We start from the raw sequence: 23,084 nt of genomic DNA, 5'->3' as shown, positions 1-23,084 counted from the left end.
AAAAACCTGTCTTAAAACTCAACATTCGAAAAACTAAGATCATGGCACCTGGTCGCATCACTTCATGGCAAATAGATGGGAAAACAGTGGAAACAGTGAGAGGCTTTATTTTCTTGGGCTCCAAAATCACTGCAGATGGTAACTGTAGCCGTGAAATTAAAAGATGCTTGCTCCTTGGAAGAAAAGCTATGATCAACCTAGAAAGCATATTAAAAAGCAGAGACATTACTTTGCTGACAAAGGTCCTTATAGTCAAAGCTATGATTTTTCCAGTAGTCATGTATGGATGTGAGAGTTGGACCATAAAGAAAGCTGAGTGCCAAAGAATGGATGCTTTTGAACTGTGGTGTTGGAGAAGACTCTTGAGAGTCCCTTGGAGAGCAAGGAGATCAAACCAGTCAATCCCAAAGAAAATCAGTCCTGAATATTCATTGGAAGGACTGATGCTGAAGCTACAATACTTTGGGAACATCATGCAAAGAGCCAACTCATTGGAAAAGACCCTGAGAATGGGAAAGATTGAGGACAGAAGAGGGCAGATGAGATGGTTGGATGGCATCATCGACTCAATGGACATGAGTCTGAGCAAACTCCAAGAGATGGTGTTGGACAGGGAAGTCTGGCGTGTTGCAGTCCATGGAGTCACAAACAGTCGGACACAACTTAGAGACTGAACGACAACTGAAGGGCCTTAAGCAGGGGTGAGACTCACATACAGGCCCCTTTGGCTGCTGTGTGGGAAGAGGTTCTCATTTGATTCAATCCTTGCAACAGTTCTGAGCAGTTGTTGAGGAAATTCCCATTTTGCAGACAGAGAAACTGAGTTGCCCAGCTAGTAAGTGATAGAGCAGGTTCCGAACCCGCATCTGCATGACCAAGTCCCGCACGTGATCAGCGGGCACTCACACAAGGCCCCTGGATGGGGGGACGGTGGGATGCAGGTGGGATTGCAGGGTGCTGATGTGGCCCCTGCCCTGTGCATCTTTGTGTCCCCCTCATCTCATTCACCACCTCTCAGCCCCATTTCCAGAGGTAGCAGATTCTGCCAGAAGCTTCTGCAAAGGCCTTCCCCTGCCACTGGCACACAGCAGCCTTGCAGACTGATCGTCCAACTCCCAAGCTCTGAGAGCTGATCCTGGGCTGAGGGACTGGCCCGGGACCAGGGGAGCAAGCAGGCCAAGACAGGGGGTCCACAAGTCAGCCTCTGTGACTCTGTGGAGTGGGCAGTGGGGATGGGCAGCCCTTTTCTTCCCAACCCCACCTCACCCTCATCCCTGTCCACCCCTGGAGAAAATATGGAGACAGGCAGAGTAAATTTGGTTTCTTTGCTATAATCACAAGGGCCTGCTTTAGACACAAGGAGACAAGCTGAAAGCAAAAGGGGCTGGAGGCAGGAGAGGAGCCTGCTGAGGGTTCACCCAGCCAGGAGGGGCTGTGCCAGGTGCACTCAGCTTGCCCTGAGCAGCCGCCAGGGAAGGGGGCACAAAACCATCCCTTGCCTCCTCTTTTAAGCCCCCTGCCACCCCATTGCTCCCCACCTGCACCCTCCTCAGTGCACAGCTCAGGGGTAAAGGCCCTGGCCGTGTCACCCACCAGCCAGGTGGCCTCACCACTCTGAACCTAGTTTCAGCAGCTGTAAAATGAGCTGATAAACCTTTCCAGGCAGGACTTTAGTGAGGGAGCTGCAAGAGGCCCTAACCTCAGAGCCTGGCATGTATGCGGCCCCGTGGACTGCAGCCCGCCAGGCTCCTCTGTCCATGGGATTCTCCAGGCAAGCACATTGGAGTGGGGAGCCATCTCCTCCTCCAGGGGATCTTCCCGACCCAGGGATTGAACCTGTGTCTTTTGCATCTCCTGCATTGGCAGGCGGGTTCTTTACCGCTACCGCCACCTGGAAGCCCAGCACATACCAAGTGCTCAGTTTAAAAAGTAGACAGTGCTTCTCTGATGGCAGGGATGATAATGGCCACCCAGCCTCCTAACACCTCACCGCCTCACCTCACCGCCCCACCGCCTCGTCTGACTGGGTCCTGACCCAGGCGCTTTCACAGAGGGGGTCCACCCGGGTCGGGTCTGCCTAGGGTCTGCTCCAGGCCAGCCTCTGGGCCCAGCGCTCCTAGCTCATTCTCATTCCCACCCTCAGGACGACAGTAGAAGGGCCAGGGCTGCCACCCCCACTGCATGGCTGAGGAAATAGACTCTGAGCTGTGAAGGCATCTGCCTAAGGGGGCAGAAACCCAGGTCTGCTCAGGAAGTCGCCACTGTCCCTAACCTGCAGGGTTTCTTCCTAGGCTATCTTGGAGGCTGTGGTCCCCAATGGGCCTTGATGTATAAGGGAGTTTCCTGCATTGGGAGGAGAGGTTGCAGGCAGGGGGAGGGAGAGGTGATCCTCTGGGTCATTGCGCCCTCTCCTACCATACGTAGCAGGGAGTTGGGGCCCTGGGGGCCTCTGCAGGACAGGGTGAGGGCCTGGTCAGCCCAGCAAAGGCGTGAGGTCTGAGCGGGGAGTGGGGCACCTGGGGACAGCGGGCAGGAACCACCAAGGCAGCAGCGGGTAGCGGGTGCAGTGGGTGGGTGTGTAGAGCTCAGACTGCCACCGAGACCCCCAGGGATGGCTGTGGGCGGGGGTCGCCTCCCCAAGTTCCTCACCTTTGTCCAGACCCCGCTGTCTGTCCCTTCCTTTCCCAGAAGGCAGCTGGGCGAACCGCGTGCCCGTGGGAGAGGCAGAGAGTGGCTGGGTGGTGAGGAGGCTGCGATCTCACCCACACGCTCCCACCCTCCAGGACCTGTGGGTCCTTTTTCTCCCTCTGGGCCCTTTAGATTGCTCAAGAGTTCCCATGGGCTCAGTCTCTCTGCTCCCTTCCTGGCCTCAGAACTCAGGAGACCCAGTGTCAGAGCCAGCCACACATCACCACGTGTTTCAGACCTTAAAGAGCTGCCCACCCCCTGCCTCCTTTCCCAGGGGAGGAACTGGGCTCAGAGAGGTCTGGTAACTGCTCAAGGTCACACAGCGAGTGGGTGGCAGAGGAAACGGACTCCAGGCTTGTGACTGGCGTCCGGGGAAGTGACTGCTTTGTTCTTCAACACATTCCTCCAAGAGAGGAAAAGCTCCCCATTTTTCCTTGAGCCCTGGGCCTCTGGTGCCCAGCTCCACACTGGGGGGCCGATGCCCACACGCTGGCCCGGGGCCCTACCGTGGGCGGCTCCAGCGTCTGCCAGGACTGCAGCGGGCCCAGTCCAGCCATTTGGGTTTGGAAGTCTTTTCAGGAGAGGTGTTTGGAGAGTGGCCAGCAGGTCTTTTCCACCACCGTGGAAATTTCCAACGATGGAATTATGAAAACCTCCTGTGGCCCTTCTGCCGCCCCACTTTGTTATGAAAAAACAACTCCTTGGTGGCCAGGCAGGGGGAGAGCAGATTAGATCCCAGAATGAAGAACTCCCCAGCGAGAGACTCCCGAGTAGATCACTGGGAGGACCCAGGAGATGGTGGTTCAAAGTCCCGGCAGCCTCTCCAGAAGGGGTTTCCAGCTGTTCTGCACCGGGAGCTGGGGTTGGTGTCGACATCACTGTCGGTCAGTGAACGCTGATTGGTGGTGAGACAGGTGGATAGGTGGGTGGGTAGTGTGGAAGGAAAGGAGGGAGGGAAGCCATTTAGTAGGACGGGCTTCCCTAGGAAACATCCAGACCATGGGACCTTGGTCAGTCCCCTCACTCCGGTGCTGTCTGACTTCCAAAACATGGACACGATTGTACCTACCACTCCTGGAGAAGTGGATCATGGCAACCCACTCCAGTACTCTTGCCTGGAGGACTCCATGGACAGAGGAGTCTGGCGGGCTACAGTCCATGGGGTCATGAAGAGTCACACACAACTGAGCAACTAAATAGCAGACATACCTACCGTGCAAAGTGGGAATGAGAACTAGTGTGTGGGAAATTCCCGGCTCTGTGAACAGCAGAGACAGCCCTGACTCTGTCTCTCTGAGCTGTGTCGCCTGGAGCAGGTGACTTCGCCTTTCTGGGCCTCAGTTTCTTCATGCACGCAATGGAGATGAGAAAGAGCTCCCGTCACCAGGGTTGCCTGCAGGGGCCGGATGAGAGTCCTTGGCCTGGGGAAAGCATCACCCCACCCCGCACTGTTGTTCTGCTGATTCTGATAGTGACTTGGGGGGCAGGGAAGGCAGCGAGTCTGTGATGGCAGAGGGGCCTTTCTATTAACTGTGGGGGGAAGGAGGCTTCAGTTAGGCCCCGGTGGGTGGGCAGAAGACAGGCTTTTCCAGCTCAGTCACAGGGCTGAGGACCAGCTGCAAAGGCAGCTGTGATTGACAGGCCTGCAGAAAGTCAGGGGGATCTGGACCGGAAATGCCTGGGGACGCACAGGTCGGGGCAGCAGTTGCCACACGCTGGGGGTTCTGGTCTCGGCGCACCTCGAGTCCAGCCCCTGCACCGCCCACTCTCTCCTTCCTCTCACCACCAGCCTGGCCGAGAGCAGGTTGCTCTTGGGTTAGTTCTCACCCCTCTGGGTAGGGTGAGGTGAGGGGTTGAGCTGCTCTGGGCCCAGACACGGCTGAGGCTGAGGGTCAGTTGGCATCAGCAGAGCGAGCTGTGACTGGGGCGTGTGCACAGCGGTACAGTGACGGGCTTGACTTTCAGATGGATTCCAGTCCTGCTTCCCCAGCCGTGTGGCCTGGGCAAGGTGCCCAAGCCTCAGGCTCCTCGTCCGTAAAATGGGGATAATAGAGCCCAGCTCCCAGGCTGCTCATGAGGGGGAAACAAAACAGTCCGCGTAAACACAGGGTGGCCCCGCCTGGCCCAGGGCTGGCACTCATTTACCCACTCAGCTGGGCACTGGTTACCTGCTGTGCGCCAGCCCTGGTCTGAGAAATGGGGTTTTATAGTAAACCAACTGAGCAGTCACGGGTGATCAAATCGTCCAGGGCGTTCTGGCCTTAGAAATAGAAGTCCTGCATCTCAGAAACCAACCCCACCCCACCGCCCATTCTCAAGCTAATCAGGACAGTGGGGCATCCTAACACAATCTCTACCCTAGTGGACGGAGATGGACAGTAAGTAAACACATACTGTTCATGATGGTTGAAGCAGTTATTTTTTTAAAATAAGCCAGAGTAAGGGAGTAGGGGGTGATGATCAGGCTTGTCACTGTTGATGGGGTGGGAAGGGCAGGCCTCTCTAAGGAGGTGACATTTGAGCAGGGACCTGGGGTGTGTGATATCTGGGAGAACGGGGAGCTACATGGGCAGAAGCCCTGAGGTGGGGGTGCTGGCGTGTCGGAGGAGCAGAAGAGGAGATGGAGAGTGGGGCGAGGAAGGGCTGGCCTTGAATTAATTGGGGCTCCTTTCAGAAGCAAGTAGTATAAATGTCAACTCAAGTTAACTTAAGAAAAATAGACGTGTTGACTTCAGGCATGGCTGTATCCTGGCGCTCAAACGACTTTTCTCATTCGTCATCTCTGCTTGCATCTGTGTTATCATCATTCTCAAGAAGGTCACAGCAGCCCCAGCTAGGTGACCTATGTGTCTGTAACTGCAAAAAAAAAAAAAAGATGCTCTGCTGTAAGGTCCAGCATGACAGATGGGAGCAGGCTGGGCAGAGATCATGAGAGAGAAATATGTGGGAGGGGAAGGGAGCCATCTGCAGAGCCAGAGCACTTGGGTCCAGTCTTGTAGAGTCTGGACTTTGAACTTCATTCTGAGTGTGCTGGAAGCCATCGAAGGTTTTAAACAGGGAAGTGACCTGATCCAGTTCACGTTTTAGGAATTGTCAGTCTCGTTGTGTGGTGAAACAATTGTCAGAGCGAGGGATTAGCAGAGAAATCGATGAGGAGGCTAGTGTGGTCACTCAGGTGGGCTTTCATGATGGATGTAGAGGTGGAGGGAAGGAGATGGACCAGGAGTTGGGGAGCACTGGGAAGAGAGCCTGGACAAGCCTGGGGCTGAGATGGGAGTAGGGTCACTGGGAGAGACTTGGAAGAGTCTCAGCCCTAAAGGGACTGGGGTGTGGGAGCGAGCTCTGTGTCAGGGACAAGACGACAGGCAGCCCCTAGAGGTAGGGCCTGTTTCCCCAGATAGCATGAGCCCCCTTAGCAGGAGGAGTCCTTCTGGACTCCTCTCCCAGTTAGGGGCCCACTGAGCCTGGAGCCTGGAGCCCCCTTCCTCAGCTTGAGGAAAGGAGAGTTGAAGGGGGCAGGCAGCCCACCCAGCAGACAGCAGGAAGCCCAGAATTGAGGAAGCCCCTACTTCAGCCATGGCCATTCATTGCCCCTTCCTTCACTGCTGGGTCCATGGCAGGACATATCCCCTGTGAAGCAACATCAGGGTCCTAGGTAGGCCCCAGAGCTTCTCAGGACCTGGCCTGGCCTCCTCTTGGTGCCTAAGGGCAGCTCAGGGGGTCTGCCCTGCCTCCCAGGGGGACTTACTCAAGTCTCATGCAAGATAAGAGTTGCCTAGCATCTAGGCTTGTAGTGGGAAGTGGGCCCAGTGTGGGCCCACCCACCTCTGACTCACCAGGCTAGAGTAAGTCTCATGCCATTTCCAAACTTTCAACAAGAAAAAAAACAAATGTTCAAGCAGATAAGTCATGAGCATTTTTTCTAAGGTTTCTGCTCTTACTGGGCTTCAGGTATGGCTAGATCAAAGTATATCTGAGTTAAGCCTCCCAGGCATGTACCTGAGGGCAATTCCCAAAGACTGCATGCCTCAAAGGGGGCTTGGGTCTCCATGTATCATTCTAGGGATGTGTCCGTGCCCAAACCTGGCAACTAATGAACTGAAGAGACTAAGGCACAGAGAAGCTAGGAGAGTGGCTGGATCTGGGGGCATGGCTGGGCTCAGGGTCGTCTCCAGAGCGCTTGTTTGGGGCTCAGCACTTTCACATACATCATCTCTTCTAATATGACAGTCTTAGAAGGGAATGTTGTAATCCCCACTCTATGGATGAGGAAACTGAGCCTGAGAAAGGGCCTGCCTGTGTTTGTCATGCATAATAAGTTCAAAGTGAGTGCTCCCCCCTGCCCTCCAGAAATGATGAGTATCACAGCTTCCCGTCTTAGAAAGAATCTTGTAAAGCAAGGCAATCAATCTTTTCACTCCAAGCATCCACCCTCCCTCCCTCCCTCCCTTCCTTCTTTCTTTCCTTTATTCCTGAATGATTTACAGATGATCTACTACATACTCACACTGTGTGAGGCCTTAGGAATGTGTAACAGTGATTAAAAAACAGACACGGGCCCTGCTCTCAGTGGTCTAGTGTCGAACATTAATCCAACACTCAGGCGAATGCGTATGAAACACAACCAGAGTACATAGTAGGTGAGTCCGGGACGGGCCCCACGAGGAGGTGGGATTGAGCAGAGTATAGGAGGGTGAGTAGGAGTTTGCTGGGTGCTTCTGGGGCGGGAGCAGCATTAGCATTCAGGCCCAGGAGCAGAACAGACAAAGGCCTGGTGGGGAGAGTGAGCAGCGTGGCTGGAGAATGAGACAGTGAGGGAATGCGGTGTTGGGTGGGGCTGGTGGACCTGGGGTGGGCCACCTGGGGCTTCGAAGGTCACAGTGAGGACTTTTGTCTTTATCCTAAGAACGAGATGAGGAGGATGTGGTATAAACAGACTTGCTTTTCCAAATGGAAGGGGACAGGTCAGTTAAGGGGCTCCTGCACTCACCCAAGCAAGAGATGAGAAAGACTTAGAGCAGGGGCTGTGGAGACGCAGTGCGGGGAGTGGCTTCAAGGAAATGTGCATGCTAAGTTGCTTCAGTCGTGTCGACTCTTTGCGACCCCATGGACTGTAGACCCCCAAGCTCCTCTGTCCAAGGGATTCTCCAGGCAAGAATACTGGAAGGGGCAAAACCAACAGGACTTGGATGATGGAGAGGAAAGGGACAGGGTGACTCTTGTGTTCTGAGCTGCCCACCTGGAGAGAGGACGAGGCCTTTCATGGGGACAGTGAACCCCACGGGAGAATGAGGTGGGGGTAGAGAAGGTTAAGGCTTGGATTTCAGATAGGACCTCCTATCTCACACCATGCACACACTGAACTGAGGGAGAAGAAAACAGAGTGTGTGTGTGTGGGGGGGGGTGGGGTTGGCAATTATTTCTTCATTCCAAAACAAAAGGATAAGCAAGAAAAGAAAAACTGGTTAAATTGGACTTCACCAAACTCAAAAAGTTTTATGCAGCAAAGGATACTATCAACAGAGTGAAAAGATGATCCATGGAATAAGAGAAGATACCTGCAAATCATATCTCTGATAAGGGACTTATATCAAGAACTCTTGCATCTCAACCAAAAAAATAAAGCCAAACAACCCAAATCGAAAATGAGCAAAGAACTTGAACAGACATTTCTCCAAAGATGATATGCACATGGCCAATAAACACACGAAAAGATGCTCAACATCACTAATCATTAGGGAAACGCAACTCAAAACCACCATGAGATTTCACTTCACACCCATTAGGATGGCTATTAAAACAAAACAGAAAATTACAAGTATTGGCAAGGATGTAGAGAAATAGGGACCCTTGTGCATTCTTGGTGGAAATGTAAAGTTGTATAACTGCTATAAGAAATTGTATGGTGGTTCCTCAAAAAATTAAACCTAGAGTAGCCGGACAATCCAACAATTCTGCTCCTGGATATATACCCCAAAGAACTGAAAACTGATATTTTCACATCCATGTCCATAGCAGCATTATTGGGGAAGCTGCCCACATGTCCACCAACAGAAGAAAGGATAAACAAAATATTGTTTATACGTATGATGGAATATTATTCAGCCTTAAAAAGGAAGGAAAGTCTGACACATGCTGGACCATGGATGAACCCTGAAGATGCCAAGTGGAATATAGCACAAAAAGACAAATACTGTGCAATTCCACAGGCATGAGGTCCCTAGCATAGTCAAAATCGTAGAGACAGAAAGTTGAATGGTGGTGCCAGGGGCTGGCGGGGAGGAGGGAGTGGGGAGACAGTATTTGATGGGCACAGAGTTGCAGTTGGGGAAGATGAAAAAGTTCTAGAAACAGATGGTGGTGATGGTTGTACAAGAGTGTGAATGTCAATGCCACTGAGCTGTACAGTTCAAAATGGTTAAAATGAAAACTTTTGTTTTCACCGCGATAGGAGGAGGAGTAGATGAGAAACGTTGAGGCAACACGTAGATCTGAACGTAAAAGCTGCAACTCTAAAACCTCTAGAAGGAGACGCAGGAGGACCTCTTCACCACCTCGGAATAAAACATAATTTTCAGAAAAGACACAGAAAAGTGTTTATCATAAGAGAAGAAACAGACAAGTTGGACTCGAGATGGGTTGAGCGTGACGTGTGGGGACATCGGGGTAGCGGGGCCAGGTACGAAGCTGGTTGTCGTTTGTAGTGAGACCTGGGCAGGAGGACCCACACGTGAGACCCCCGCAGTCAGCTGATATTTCCAGCCACAGTCTGCCCTCGGGGCCCCCAGTGGGGTCACCCACATGACCCGCCAGTCTAGAATAAGTGCCTTCGGGCCACTTCTGGAATGGGTCTAGCTGTGGATGTCCAAGCAGATGAACCCCTGCGTGTTTTCTCAAGGTATCTTCTCTGAGTGCCATCTCACTGGGCTGTGGCTTACACCGTCCGTCTGCTTCTCGGGCCATTAGGGTGCATTTGTGACAAGAGCTCTCTGCACTGCACTGCTGCCTTCACGCCCATCCCCGGGGCTGATGGAGGAGTCAGATGAAATCTCATTTCCTCGAACTAGAGGCTGATCAATTAAGGCGACAGGAACTTGCTGATCTGGAAGAATTAGATACTGGTCTTGGGTAAGACCAGTATCTGAGCTATTTCTGCTCAATCCACTCTGGCGTGATTCTCAAGTAGCCTTGCCTTGCTGAGGGCCCCCAAACCTGGGGTCGCAGCCTCAAATCTTGCTCTCTCTAACCATGCCCAGGCCCCTGGATTTCCTGGCTCTGCCATCTTGATACTGTTCCTACATGGCATTTACTGGCAAAGCAGGGAGTTGACTTGGCCCCGCCACATAGTGATTCCAGCGGGGTATTTGTGGGACAGAGGGGTCAGGGACTGCTTTGAGAAGCTGGTGAAGGTCACAGGCTTCCTCTTAGGGGAAAAAAATGTAAATCTACACAGACCTTTACAAACGACCTTTACATGGACCTCAGCTAAAGGCAGCCTGATTGGGGCTCCCTGCAAGGGTGCCAAGGCTACCCTAATGCTTTTCTGCTTTGCCCTCTGGTTATCTTCAGGGGGACACATAATTCATGCAAATTTTGCAGATGGAGAAACTGAGATTCAGAGGAGTAACCCTAACTGCTTGCCTGGTCCTGGAAGGAGTAACTGGGCTTGTGAGCTGGGAATTCCCAGACTGTTTCTTCTCGGTACAGTTGAGAGTTCCTACCCCACCCTCTCATCCCCAGTTTCTCTGAGCGAGAGGAAGGGGTATAAAGCAGTTGGTGGTGAGAGGCTTGACCCCCAGAGTGTGGAGCTTTTGCCTGAATAACCTTTGAGTCCCCAGCATCCAACTCACGGCCCCAGAACCTACTGACTGAATGACAAGTAAGAGAATGCATGGGGCGTTGCAGAGAGAGGGGCCTTTGGCCCTTGGAGACAGAGATGCTCCTGGTCATCAGTGCTGTCCATCCTAGCTCTGTGATCTGGGCCTCTCCCAGCCTTAGTTTCCCTGTCTGTAAAATGGGAACATCGACACTCCTCTGACAGCTGTTGGGAAGATGAAAGGAGACAGCTGTGGGACAGGGACTCTGCACGATGTGTCACAGCCGTTGTCACACGTTGCCTCCCCCAAAGCCTGGGCACACACATGAAAATGTCCCCATCTTGTAGATGAAGAAACGGAGGCCCAGAGCAAGGCAGCGATGTGCCCAAGGCCACGTAGAAGTAGCTGGTCTCGAATCAGAGTCCAGGTCTGTGCCCTTGAACAAACGCATGGTGCCTGACACCTACGAGGCGGTCATTAAATGGCCAAGGTGCCTCCCCCTGACCCCAGCCCACCAGCTAGAGGGGGCTTTCTGCAGGAGTCTGTGGGTGGTAACATCAGACACAAGACAGAATAAAAGTGGCCTCGGAGCACGCAGGGGGCTTCCCTGGTGGCTCAGCAGTAACGGATCTGCCTGCAGTACAGGAGATTCAGGAGACTCGGGTTCGATCCCTGGGTTGGGAAGATCCCCTGGAGGAGGGCATGGTAACTCCAGAATACCACTCCAGTATTCTTGTCTGGAGAATCCCACGGCCAGAGGAGCCTGGCGGCTACAGTCCACAGGGTCGCAAAGCATCAGACTTGACTGTGCGGCTGCTTGGGAGTGTGCGGAAGCTTTGTTGTGACCCCTCCAGACACGCCCCGCCCCCAAGGCCTCTCTGATTTCCTGCACAGTTGAGTCTCTAGTCCTGGGGCGAGGCAGCAGTGAGGACAGAGAACCTGATTGCACCTCGCTCCGATTTTGTCTTTTCACTTTTTCCCTTTGCTGCTGCAACAGCAGGTGAGAGGCCCAGGGAGTGCCCAGCAGCCGCCCCTCATTCTCACGCCCACTCACCTCCTCCCTGTGTGCAGCTTCCTTCCTGTGAGTCTGTTCAGAGCCGCAGCCCAGGCTCAGGGTGGAAAGGATGGGATGAAGTCCACTTTCTCAGCACCCCACCCCCATCTCCACCGCCATAGATCAGATGCACTCCTGCGACTCATGGGTGATGCAGGGATGGGTGCTTAGTGCAGGGCGGCTCTCTGTGAGCCTCGGGCGTGCTGAGCCCCAGAGACGCAAGATGGACCGGCCTCCGCCCCCTCGCCCAAGGGGCTCCCAGAAAGACAGTGATAATATAGTGTGTCCAGAAGGCCACAGAAGCACAGAGGCAGGGTGGCAAAGAAGTCTGCCCGGAGGGTTAGAGAACGCTTTAGAAGAGCCAGAGTTAGAATTAGCCTTTGCCTAAAGGAGGACTTAGGCGGGGGAGCTGCCCGAACTAAAGCCTGGAGGTGTGAAACTTCACAGGGTGCTTCTTATGATGGGAGGAAGGATCTGAGTGAGCAGCCGAAGGACGTGAGACCGGAGAAGTTGGCAGGACCCACGTGTGTCAAGCTACAGGTGACGAGCCTTGTCCTGAGGGCAGTAGGGACCCACTGACGGCTTTGAGCAGGGAGTCACCCGACGGGTCAGCCAGGAGGCTGCGTGGCTCTGTCCTCCTCCCTTGGTGATCTCATCCAGCCCCATGGCTTTAAATACCATCTTTTAAGCTGCTGATGCCCATATTTCTATCTTCAGCCCGCATCTCTCTTCTGCACTCCCAGCTCATCATCCAACTGGCCACTTGGCACCTCTACTTGGACATCTCACAAGCATCTCAAAGTTAACAAGTCCAAAAAGAATTCTTGATCGTGCCCACTCACCCTCCCCCACCCCCCAAAAACTCGCTCCTTCCCCAGCTTCACATCCCAGTAAATGGCACCGTCACCCAGCCTCCTCCTACAGGCAGAGCCCTTATCGGCCAGGCTCCTCCGCCTCCGTCTCCCCGGCTCGTCCTCTGGGTTCTGCTTCCTATCTGCCACCTGCCCACGTGTCCTCAGCAGCTCTGCCGCCCCTACAGCCGGCGCCCCATCCCCGCCCGCCTGGATGACGCAGTAGCTGCTCTTTCTTCCCGCTCTCACCCCGACGTTGTTGCCTCCAAAGGATGATGGGTTTTACAAAAAGCAAAGGCTTGTGCTAACCTGCCACCTAAAAGTCTTCAGAGGTATCCCTCTGCACCTGGAATAAAATTCAGCCTCTTCACCATCGCCATGAAGCTTCACAGTCTAGCCCCTGCCCTTTTCTGAACTCGCCTCTCTCACAAGTCTCAGTCATGCTTTGGGTTATTAAAAGCGTGTCCCACCCCACTTGCTGCCTCAGGGTCTTTGCCTCCACTGTCCCCTCTGCCTGGCACCTGCTGGCCCCAGCCCTTTGCCTGTCTACTTGGCAAAACAAGTTCCCCCGGCAGTTGGTCGTAATGTGGTCGTCACTTCATAGTGCTTTTCACAACCTGTCTTTTCCTACAGAAGCAAGTTATGATGTGCCTGGCACACAGTAGGTGCTCATTAAATAAATCTTGAGTTAGTAAATGAGAGAAGGCCAGAGCAGAAGCGGGCCTAGAAGCAGGAGGTCAGGGGAGAGAACCTGAGAGGGTGGTTAAAGGACAAGTAGAGGAAGGAACTAGCTCCCCGGGGGACGTGTAGACTCGACCTGAGAGGCACTGGGGAGCCATGGAAGGATCCGGAGCCGAACCCTGGGAGTGGAGTGATCCCTGGAGCGGGGAGGCCGTGTGCCAGGTGGCCACGTGACTGGGTTCTGAAATCAGGCTGCCTGGGCTCAAACCTTGGTTCCGCAACTTCCAGACGTGAAACCGCAGCAAACCCCCTCAGCCTCCCTGTGCCTCGGTTTCTTCCTCTATAAACCAGGGCCTCTTCCTGAAGCCTCCGTGTCCAGCAGCCGAGAGGCTCCATGGGAGGGCGCGTGTACATGTTTTCTTGATCAGTAGACATGGAGCTCACAGTCTGATGGGGGAGACCGACAGATACACCCCGACCGTGGGTCCGCAGGATGAGCGCTGGACCGGATGGACCAGCCAGGGCCTGTGTGAGCAGAGAATTTAATCTCGGAGGTCAGGGAAGGCCTCCCGGCAGAAGTGACATTGGATTTTGGGGAGACAGTTTCCTTGAGAGAATATTTTTGAGTCAGCAGCCACTGGCCCGTGAACAAGGGAGGAGGGGGTGGGTTCTGGCTCCTCAGCTCCCAAAATAACCCGGATCCGAGGGCGGACAGCCCGGCAAGCCCCGGGAGCCGCTACCAGCCCTCTCCTGGCTGGGCTCCGGCGACCTTGGAGCAGTCCTTGCCCTGCCCTGGGCCCCCAGCTGGCCAGGGGCTGGAGGGAGGGATGCCCACGCCAGAGACGGGGGCCCCCGGCCGAGGGGGCTGGGGAGTTAGTGCGGGCACATGGCCCAGGCCCCCTCTCTCCGATACAGGACCCGGAGCCGCCCCGTGAGAGCGGACATGTCTGCGTTTCGCCTTCTGGGCCGGCCGCTCAGCCACCGGGGCGGAGAGGACGCAGGCCCGCTCCTCCGTCTCCTTCCGCGCTGTGTCACCCGGCGTCTCAGTTTCTCTGTGTCTCTGCGTCGGTCCTTTTGGCTCCGTGTCCGTCTGTCCGTGTCCCTCCCTCCCTCTCTCTCTCTCCTTCTCTTCCTTCCTCCTCCTGGCCACCTCCCGGCCCCCTCCTTCCTCTCTCTCTTACTCTCTCTCCTTATCTGCTCTTAAGTCCACCTCTGTTCCTTCCCCTCCTCCCCTCCTCCCCCTCCTCCCCTCCTCCCCCTCCTCCCCTCCTCCCCCACCTCCCCTCCTCCCCCTCCTCCCCTCCTCCCCCTCCTCCCCTCCCACCCCAGCCTCTCAAGTTCCTCTCTGCCTTACAGCTTCTCTTTCTCCCCTTTCTTCCCCCTCCACGCCCCTCCTCCCCCTCCAGTGGGAGGCATCCTGGAACATACACACACACGCACACGCACATGCACACACACACCCACTTGCACACGCACACGCACTTGTACACATGCTCTTGAGCCCAGCATTCTCCCACAGTCTCCCACGCTGGCCAAGCCTGGTGCAGCACACAGAGATGGGGCAGGGCTGCCCAGACGTGTGGGTGTCGAGGCTAACGGAGGCAGTAGGGGAGAGGTCCCGGCCTCCTCCACTTCCCTCAGCCCTGCACTCAGAGCTGGGGGCCGGAGGTGGGGTAGTGGGGTGGAGAGGTTCCTGAGCTGTTTCCTCCCCTCTGTGCAGCTGTGGGCTTCCCGGCCCTTGGACGGCGGGTCAAGTCATTGGGCCCATTCAGCAGAATTATAAATAGCAGCGTGTGCCGGGACTGGCCCACAGAGCAGCCCCGGCTGCCACAGGGCCCCCGGGCCCCCCGTCGTCCTCCGCCCTCCAGCCATCCCTCTGAGGCCAGGCCTCCCCCTCCCGTGCGCTGCCGGCGGGTCCCCAGGTCAGTATCCGATGTGCTGTCGCCATGGCAACCCGCCTGTCTCCATCCAGCCCAGGCTCAGGTTGCTGGAGGTGGGGGGTATGGGCCACTGAAAAAAGAGGTCTGCTGGAATCAAAGGTCATGGCTCAGTGCTGGGGCTTGCTGGCTCTCTTGCGGGCTGGAAAATGGGGTCCTGTCCCCCAGAAATCTCACGCTGCCGGGGAGGGGTGGGGCAGAGATGGCTGAGGCTGGGAGGCCTGGAAGCAGGGTGCTGCCAGTGAACTGGGCAAAGTAGGTCAGCCGAGGCCTTGAAGCCAGAGAGACGTGGGTTCAAATCCTGCATGTCTGCCTACTACTTAGGTCACCTGGGGACCATCACTTAATCCTCTGGGTTCAGCATCCTCAGAGTTGGGTCGGGAAGACTGTTACGCCTCTCTCTCCGGGGTCTGCTGCAGAGATCAGAGACCACCCTCTGGAGGCGGGTCCCTCAGTCCTTACCTGTCCTCTCCTTCGTCCTCCTCAGCACCAGTGGGAGCAGAGCCTGCAGGCTTCAGAGTCACTCTGACTGGCCTCTGTCATTCACCAGCTTGATGGTTTCCAGCAGGCTGCACAGTCTCTCTGAGCCTCGTTTTCTCCATCTGCAAAATGGGCATGAAAACAAGCATCTGCCCCTCACTGTTGTGTTGAGGTTGAGTTGGGCTGCGGCGGGAGAAGCCACTGGCATGGTGCCAGGTGCACAGCCAGTGCCCTGCACACGGCAGCTGCATTTGCCATCACTTTCTGAATTGTTACTCGTCTTCCAGTCTTCTCAGCGAGACGATCCTGCCTTCTTCACTAACTCACTGCTCACTTCAGACAACTCCCTTTCCCTCCCAGGGTTCAGTCTCTCCATCTGCAAAATGGCCACAGGACTACCCCAGTCCTGCCCAGGTCTGAGATTTGTGTATCTCAAGCGGCCCCACTGGGCTGGGCCATATCTATTATTATTAACTGACACCCTCACCCGAGCCTTGTCCTCAGCCCCCGAAACCTAAGCTGCCTAGTTGCCTGGCAACCAAGGCGCGAGCCGGGGAGGCTTGGGTGTCAGGGTGTCCAGCTGCAGCCCCCTCCCTGAGGGACTGGAGCCCCGTCACTGTGGTCACTGTGTGTCCGGGAAGCAGGAGGACTCAGGGATGGGAACTTGAACCACGGCAGTCTGGGAGCGGCCTCCCGTTCCTCTCATACCTGCCCAGGGCCAGCCTGTCTCAGAGCCCACTTTTCTCGGGGTAAAAGGGGCCATGGGCCTGGGATATTTTTATAGGCAGGTCACGTGGTCAGACTCAGAGAGGAAGAAATCGGAGCTTCCTTGCTCTGCTAACTGATACGGCGGCTGTCACTGTCACCCTCTGCTTGGAAGCCTGCAGCCCAAGTTTGCCCAAAAGCACAGTTGATTCCCTGACCTGCTCTGAGCCCCGCCCTCAGGAGGCCTGATGCTGCTTCCTGGAGCTCTGAGGGCACTTTGCAGGGTCACGTTTAACCAAGCACATCGCCTGTCTGTCGTCAGGCCTCCCGCATGGCCTCCCCTGTGTCTTCGTTCATTCACCCACCAAACATTTCACTGAACTTGCATCCCAGCTCTGCTGTGTTCTGCCCGAGTGACCTTGGGCAGGTTACTCTACCTCTCTTTGCTTCAGTTTTCTTTTCTGCAAAATGGGATAATGAGAGTACCTGCCTCAGATTTGTGATGGGGATCCAATGAGATGTTGCTGTTCAGTCGCTAAGGTGTGTCCAACTTTGCGACCTCATGGACGGCACCATACCAGACCTCCCTGTCCTTCACTGTCTTCCAGAGTTTGCTCAAACTCATGTCCGTTGAGTCAATGATACCATCCAACTATCTTATCCTCTGTCGTCCCCTTCTCCTCCTGCCCTTAATCTTTCCCAGCATCAGGTCTATTCCAATGAGTAGGCTCTTCGCATCAGGGGGACAAAGTATTGGAACTTCTGCTTCAGCATCAGTCCTTCCAATAAATATTCAGGGCTAATTTCCTTTAGTATTGGCTGGTTTCATCTCTTTGCTATCCAAGGAACTCTCAAGAGTCTTCTCCAGCACCACGATTCAAAAGCATCATTTCTTTGGTGCTCAGCTTTCTTTATGGTCCAACTCTTACATCCGTACATGACTACTGGAAAAACCATAGCTTTGATTATACGGACCTTTTTTTGTCAGCAAACTGATGTCTCTGCTTTTTGATACACTGTCTAGGTTTGTCATAGCTTTGCTTCCAAGGAGTAAGTGTCTTTTAATTTCGTGGATGCAGTCACCATCCACAGTGATTTTGGAGCCCAATGAGATGATGTGTATAAAATACTTAGCACAGAGCTTGGCACATAAAAAATGCTGCATAAATGCTAATTTATCAGGATTATTGGTAAGAAATTGTGCAGGCACCATGCTGCACAGGGGGAGAACACCACCAACTTTTCTGAGAACAGGGCTGTGTCCTATTCCTCACCATCCACGTCACATCTCACAGGTCCAGGCACATAGCGGACCCAGAGCAAAAGTTTGCTAAATGAGTGGAAGTGAGAAATGAACTGTTTGCCCCCAAATCCCCTGCTGCTCAGCAAACTGATTGCTGCGACATCGGCTTTAAACTTCTTCTATAATTCTGGGTGCTTCTTAGAATCTGTTATGTTTGGCTGCATCATCCGCAAAGTTGCCAAAGTGGGTTTGAAGTCCCTCTGTGGATTTTCAGTCTCTGCCCTGTGTTTGCTGTGGGGGTAGGGCAGGGAGATGCATGGCTAATTCAGGTGGACTTGAACTGCAGGGCAGACAGCTAGCAGAGCAGTGGGAACCTGAGAGCAAGCACGGCCTTGCACTTTGTACCCTGGGGGCCTCCCCTGCCTCGCCACCACCCCAGCACTGTGTCTTAGGGGCCTGTGTAAGAACTTGCTTGTCTTCTTGAGCCTCAGTCTCCTCATCTTTAAAATGGGCAGCCTGCTTCCTCTGCCCCAGGGTCACGGGTGAGACCAGGGGGGTTGTACGATGAAGAACTCCTTCCAGCAACAGTCCTGAATTATAAAATAGTGATGCTATCCATGGAAAAGGGCTGGGCTGGTGCCTCCCCAGGCCTCCCATTTGTCAGCAGACCCACATTGGGTGGCCGCCAGCCCCCAGGCCCGGGGGCGGTTTCTAACAGCAGGTGACGCGGCCAGGCTGGTGGCTCCAGGATTTCACCCTTGACTTCTTCCAAACACAGGAAGGGACTGCCATCTGCTTACCAGCCCCTCATACTCAGCCTGCCGGGTCAGCCAAAGACCCTGCCTCGCACCTGTCAGCAATGGAATGGACCAGAATCCCACTGGGGATTTCCTTACAGATGCTGAAGTTGGCCAAGCCTAGGGGCCTCCTCCCAGCCCTCAGCCCGCAGCCCACCTGGAGGCCAGGCACTGTATCCTCCTCCTTGAGGCAGGGGAACAGGGTGGTCCTGGCTTTCTCTCTCCTGCAGAACAACACATTCCACTCCTGTGACATCCACTGGGTCCAGGTCTGGGAATCTGTTGCATGCCAAGGTCAAGAGTATAGCCTTGGGAGTCAGACCCTAGTGCAAAACCCAGTGTGACCTTGGCCAGACACCCCACCATCTGAACCTCAGTGTCCTCCTCTGTAGAGGAAAGAAAATCAGAATTCTGACCTTGGGGGCTGTTGTGGGTGTGAACAAGGTTGTGCATAGAAAAAATTAAATATAAAGAGCAGCACTCACTTGTAATAAAATTAGGCTTCCCTGGTGGCTCAGATGGTAAAGAATCCACCTGCAGTGCAGGAGACCCAGGTTCAATCCCTGGGTCAGGAAGATCCCCTAAAGGAAGAAATGGCCACCCGATCCAGTATGCTTGCCTGGAGAATCCCATGGATGGGCTGTAGGCTATGGGGTCACAAAGAGTCAGACATGACTGGCACACACATGATTCCTTCCATTGCTGTTACTGCTGCTCTGATGCCATGATTACTGTGACCACCTCCCCACCAGGGAGGTGATCTCATTTCCTCTAGTTGGGCTGCAGGAGCCATCCTTCCTGGAGGCACCATCCAGGGCCAGGCACACAGTAGGTTCTCAGTGCATGCTCTCTGCCTTTGTGTTCAAAAGCAAGCCCCTGTGGAAGGAGTGGATGAGCCCAGGTCCCAGGCACTCTGGTTCTCTGTTTCTGAGGTCAAGCTGCGGGTTTCTGTGGTCAGTCAGCAAGCCTCTGTTAGACACTGACCCTGTCAGATACCCTGGGGACCCGGAGAGGGGTGGACATAGTCCCCTGGTGTGAATGGTCAAGCCTGGTGGAGGGATCAACTGATTCTGCCTGGAGAGTGGGCTCAGCATAGTGTTCACTGAGGAGGGGGCTCTCTTGAGTGGGGCCCTGCAGGGTGAATAGGAGTCTAGCAGATGGAGAAGAAGCAAGTGGGAGGGAAGAGCTTGTGCTAAACCAGGATGGATTTTTCACACGGCAGCATTGAGTTGATTTTTTTTATTTTTTAAAGCAGAAAGTTTCCCCACCCCCATAGATGTCCCAGTGTCCAGAGATGACTCTGGCCAAGCTGAAGGAAAACATGCCCCTTGGGGAGGGGATTCCAGAACCACAGAGGGCCCCCTCCCTGGGCCTGATCCAGTGTCCAAGACTTAGCACAAGCCGGCACGCGAGGGTCTCTTAGACGCCGTCTAGCCTGACCTCCTCATTTTACAGATGGAGAAACTCAGCTTCAAAGAGGTAAGACCAGTGGCACAGTTTCAGCTAAGGGCAGACCTCCCGCGGCCCATCCACCATGGCTGGGGTGACCAGCCCTGGAGCTGTATGTTCTGTGCAGGATTCTGAGCCCCTAGGTTCCCCCCAGAGACGTCACTCTCTGCCGGGCCCCCCACCACAGGCCCCTGTGTCTTTCTCCTCTTTATTCGTGAAATATAAATAATTGGTGGATCCTTTGTGAACTTCAAGCTGGAAAGCATTTTATGACCGCTCTTATATAAATGGCATTTTGTGGTCACTGTCATTTTGTTCAGGGCAAGCCCTAATGGCAGAGTTCCCTGAGAGGTAAAGTCATCTGGTGACGTGCTGTGGGGTTCAGAGGTTCAGGGCCACCTTGCAGTTGGCCGTGGAGGCAGTGACAAGGCCTCTGCTACAGCCTGGCCTTCTGTTCTGTTCTGGAGCCTTTGTGGGTGCCCCCTCTCACCACCCACCCATCTCCCAAGCTGGGAGGCTAAGGTAATCTCAAGGTAGTAATAAAACTCTTTGCCATGACTCATGACTCCCTAACAGCCCCTTATACCTAAAGTCTTGTTTTTTCCAAAATGCACACATTTCTGCACGTCCCAGCACAGCCCGCACTCAGACATGTTAAAGCAAGTTTATACACACCGAGATGCAGCCCACATGTGTGCTCCCCCTCCCTGACATACATGGACACATGCCTGTGTGTACATTCAGGATTGCACGGCCAGTCACACAGTCTGCCCTGGCACACACACAGGTATGTGCCCATAGTTATGAATATCCAAAGGAGAAGAGGGAGCGGGGTTACTGTGTGTGAGTCCATTAACCGTGAAACAGACAAACAAAGAATGTTAGCAAGATTTCAGCTCGACCGAAAGAATTTAGGAATTACCAGCATTGGTGGTGTTGCGTCACTAAATCGAATCAGTCTCTTTGTGACCCCCACGGACTGTAGTCCATTGGCTCCTCTGTCCACGGGATTTCCCAGATAAGAATACTGGAATGGGTTGCCATTTCCTCCTGCGGGGAATTTTTCCCGACCCAAGGATCGAACCTGGGTCTCCTGGTTGGCAGGTGGGTTCTTTCCTACTGAGCCATGCGGGAAGCCCCAGCTGGAAGGAGAGAGTGAAACCCCTGTCGAGGGAGGCACGTGAGCACAAGCAGGACTTTACATAGGTGCTATGGAGGGGCTTGGGTGTCACAGGGATTTTGACCGCTGAGGGCCCTCTGGTTTCTGGATTCAAGTAAGCCTGGGGAATCAGAGCCTCTTCCGGCTTTCCCTCGAGGTTTACAAACAGTGGCTTCCCAGGTGGCTCGGTGGTAAGGAATCTGCCTGCAAGGCAGGAGACACGGGTTTTGCAGGTTTGATCCCTGGGTTAGGAAGAGCCCCTGGAGAAGGAAATGGCAACCCATTCCAGTACTCTTGTCTGGGAAATCCCATGGACAGAGGAGCCTGGCAGACTGCAGTCCATGGGGTCACAAAGAGTCAGACACGACTGAGCTGCTGAACAACAACAACCTCTTCTGGGGAGCGGCTTCCTGGAGTGGGGAGTCCAGGATGTGGTGGACAAGAACCGGCTCTGAGCAGGCCTGATGTCATTGGGGTCTGTGAACCCCCTTTAAAGATGCACACGTAGAAGCCCCCCCAAAAAACCCAGCACCCGTTTCATGCCAGGCCTGACCCTGGAGAGGGAGAGAGAGGCGGCAGCTCTGGGCTGGTCAGTCGGTTGTAACTAAGGAGTCTGGGGAAATGAAGGCCCTGATTAGCAGTAGGTGGCAGGGACTGAAGTGTCTAGAGAGGCAGGGAGTGAGTGAGGGGGCCTGGAGAAAGCTTCCGGGACTTGGAGTTGTACGCGATTTGAACATGAGTTTTGACTGCGTCTGAGACCCCAAACGTAAACTCCCCTGCGGTACACCCCACAGAAAGCAGGCCCTAGAGGCAGTGTGACATGAGGCCTGGAATCTAGGAGACATTAGTACCTCCAGGAGTCCCTGTATCCCTCCTTTTCTGGGAGGCTTCCAGAGCCATGGGGAACCCCAGCAGAGAGGGGAAGGGCAGCCATGGCTGGAGGAGGACCTTTGGAAAGCAGATTCATGGTGATGGGAGTGTTGGGCCATGCCCAGGGAAAAGGAAGTAGACAGAGCCCCTCACCCCCACCACTGCCAGGTAGCCTCATCACCAGACTTGGGAGGAGGAGGAGAGCCCCTGCAAGGCTGGGAAATCAGAGGGGGCAGAGCCATTGGGGGCCGTCGTGAGAAGTCTGCCTATGTGGGTACTTCCAGGGTCCAAGGATTGGGGTCTCCTGGGGCCTTGGGAGCACTTTAGATTTTGAGCTCTTAAACTTTCTGGCAGGACTTGAACTTCCTTGAGAAGCTGAAAGGGTCAGGCTACGGTTCAGGGCTGGTTCTTTGCAAGATATGGGGAGGAGGTGTTTTCAAGGAGTCCCTTAGGCCTCCTGGCCAGCTCCTGGGACTGGAGATGGACTAGCACTCAGGGAAAATCCTGCACAAGCATGAAGGTGAGACACATCCCTGGAACATTAGAGAGGGCTGTTTCAGGGGGTGAAAGCCCTGGCAGAGGCCTTGGGCCTGAACCTGGCTCTGCCAACACCTGCTCTGTGGCCTTGGGCCAGTGTCTTCCATTCAGGGTTTCTGTTTCCTCATCTAGAAATCACTATCATTCCTGTTGATTGTGTGTCTCTCGCTGGCCAGGCCCTGGCCTGAACCCTGTACCCGGTATCAACTCATGCTATCTCCTTAGCCACCCTGCAAGGTAGGGACGATTATTGTGTCCATTTTACAGATGTGGCAACTGAGGCCAGAGAGCTGCCCTGATTTACCCATGATCGCTCAGGGCTGGCAGATTGAGGGTGCTCACCCAGATCTCTCTTACTCTCTTGTTTAGTGACAAGGGGCTGGGAAAAGAGTAGTTGTTCAGTTGCTCAGTCGTGTCCGACTCTGAAACCCCCTGGACTACACCACACCAGGCTTCCCTGTCCTTCACTATCTCCCAGAGTTTGCTCAAACTCATGTGCATCGAGTCAGTGATGCCATCCAACCATCTCATCCTCTGTCGCCCCCTTCTCCTCCTGCCCTCAGTCTTTTCCAGCATCAAGGTGTTTGCCATTGAGTCAGCTCTTTGGATCACGTGGCCAAAGTATTGTAGCTTCAGCTTCCATCAGTTCTTCCAACGAATATTCAGGGTTGAGTTCCTTTAGCATTGACCAGTTGGATCTTCTTGCAGTCCAAAGGACTCTCAAGAATCTTTTCCAGCACCACAGTTCGAAAGAATCAATTATTTGGTGCTCAGCCTCAAACAAAGGGGTTCTGACCCGGCTAGGTTGTGAGTCCA

The 23,084-nt window shown here is 54.4% G+C and overlaps 1 protein-coding gene across 11 annotated transcripts in view; it reads left to right on the top strand.

Moving 5' to 3' along the window:
- ATP2B2 (ATPase plasma membrane Ca2+ transporting 2) overlaps positions 1 to 23,084 on the top strand; it is a 195,062-nt gene that overhangs the window by 37,545 nt on the left and 134,433 nt on the right. Inside the window, exon 1 of one of the 11 annotated variants that reach the window (XM_086368495.1) lies at positions 14,526 to 15,013. The exons of the other annotated variants lie outside the window; for them this stretch is intronic. The gene's annotated coding sequence lies outside the window, so the exon portion shown is untranslated. Of the gene's footprint in view, positions 1 to 14,525; positions 15,014 to 23,084 lie in introns of those variants that run through there. 11 annotated transcript variants of the gene reach the window in all.

Source organism: Bos grunniens, chromosome 22 (genome assembly GCF_055505025.1).
Source record: "Bos grunniens cultivar Pamir isolate PY7600 chromosome 22, Bosgru_T2T1.0, whole genome shotgun sequence".
NCBI classification, from domain to species: Eukaryota; Metazoa; Chordata; class Mammalia; order Artiodactyla; family Bovidae; genus Bos; species Bos grunniens.
Note: the sequence above shows the minus strand (reverse complement) of the source record. Positions and strands in the feature narration are given on the sequence as shown.